The 1,648-nt window shown below is 34.2% G+C and overlaps 1 long non-coding RNA gene across 1 annotated transcript; it reads right to left on the bottom strand.

Moving 5' to 3' along the window:
* Window positions 1-37: 37 nt before the first annotated feature.
* On the bottom strand, window positions 38-704 carry LOC118735672. The gene is made up of 3 exons (XR_004992630.1): window positions 378-704; window positions 215-312; window positions 38-160 (listed from the first exon to the last, which is right to left on the bottom strand). It is a non-coding gene; the product is annotated as an uncharacterized LOC118735672 (long non-coding RNA).
* Between the last annotated feature and the right edge of the window lie 944 nt (window positions 705-1,648).

The following is a 1,648-nucleotide window of genomic DNA, read 5'->3' as shown; positions in this document are numbered from 1 at the left end:
TACTTATATACATACATTTTCAAAACATATTTACCTCATATTTACCCACGCTCTCTTCCATCCTTCACCATCTTTTATGGATCCTCCGCAAGCATTTAATTTTTCGGCGAGGTGGTTCCACTGCTCAGCTAAACTTTTGCTCCCGGTGCCATTGACGAATCTTAAAAAAGAAAAAACTTAAACAAAATCATTTACGGGAAAATGTTTTGCATACCTGTCGTGAGCAAACTCTCTATGATCCTCCAAATATTGAACGAGCATATATTTTTTATCCTTCGTCACTCTTTTGCTATTGCGGTTTTCCATATTTTGCTATTAATTAAACAATTTCTTTAATATAAAAGAGTATTTTTAACAAAAAACAATATAAGCATTACCTTTTTTGTCGCGTTATTTTTTTAGCACCAACTTTTTCTAGTCGCCAAATTCGCAGAATTTTAAGCCAACAATGGAGATTTGTAGCAATGGAAAAGACGCTGGAATCGCCATTTTAGCTGATGAGCTGTCAAAAACTGTTCACTCACTTTATCCGGGTTCATTTTGAACCAAAAAAAGAATCTTTTTAGAGATGAGTTTTTAAGCGCGAATCGCAAAAATCTCCCAAAATTGCTAAAATCCATTTAGTATTTTTTGGCGATGGAGTTTTAGCAATAGCGAAAGCTGGAATCCGGCTGCTGGATTATGTTCCATTTTTGAGAGCAAACTTTTCGCTTATTCTCTAATTACCGGATCCGGTCCGGATTGTTAGGGAAAGAACCTAATATATACAGTAATAAACCATTTCGCAGTTTTTTCACCAATTGGTCCCCGAGGTGTACTTTTGGGTTGTGTGCAGCGTTTTCATTTTGCGAGCACGGCAACACTTACTTTCCCCACAGGATTATAAAAAGTTCTTTTCGAGGATAAAATATATATAATTGTGTTATTTATGAACAAACTGTAGGTTTAATATAATATCAATGCTTAATTAAGAATAATATCAACAGTATAGTACATAATTATTGCCTGTGTTTCTTTAAACTAGAAATTCAAATCGTAATTATAGCACTGGATGGAGTTTTCTTAAATGTAAATTAAAAATCAATAAAACATCCATTGTAAGATTATATTTTTATGAAAAAACATGAAATTTGTGAATTTATCATGGAAAATTCTAAATTTCCGAATATATTTAAGTCTTTATTACAAAACAAAACATGGTTGGTATAGTTATAGAGACTCCAAAGCCTGCCAGCGCATCCGCCCATAGAGCTCATTAAGCAAACCCAAGTTTGAGCGACCATTACCCGGAGCTCCTCAAAAAATACTCAACATCAAAGTATAGAATGTCACAAATATGAATCATACACACGTACAATAGGCTATGAATGGCTACTGTATAAACTCAGGACACGCATTTACTTGGAGACTCTGAAGGTTATGATGGTCATAAGTTCAGCCAGCACATTTAATGGTCCATTACCATTAAGAAAAGTGTTTTTTACGAAATTACCTGTGCCACTCTGGCATAGTACGGTTTTTGCTACCTTAGCACAAACATGTGCTACAAAATTGCTTGCATTTTTTTATGCTTCGTCTTCATATTCTTTGTTTACTTTTCAAAGAAAATTATCATGGCGCCGAAATTACAAACGTCAGCCAGAAAATT

Source organism: Rhagoletis pomonella, unplaced genomic scaffold (assembly GCF_013731165.1).
Source record: "Rhagoletis pomonella isolate Grant_MI unplaced genomic scaffold, Rhpom_1.0 Rhpom_scaffold_00001, whole genome shotgun sequence".
Lineage (NCBI taxonomy): Eukaryota > Metazoa > Arthropoda > Insecta > Diptera > Tephritidae > Rhagoletis > Rhagoletis pomonella.
This window is presented reverse-complemented; position numbering and strand designations above follow the sequence as displayed.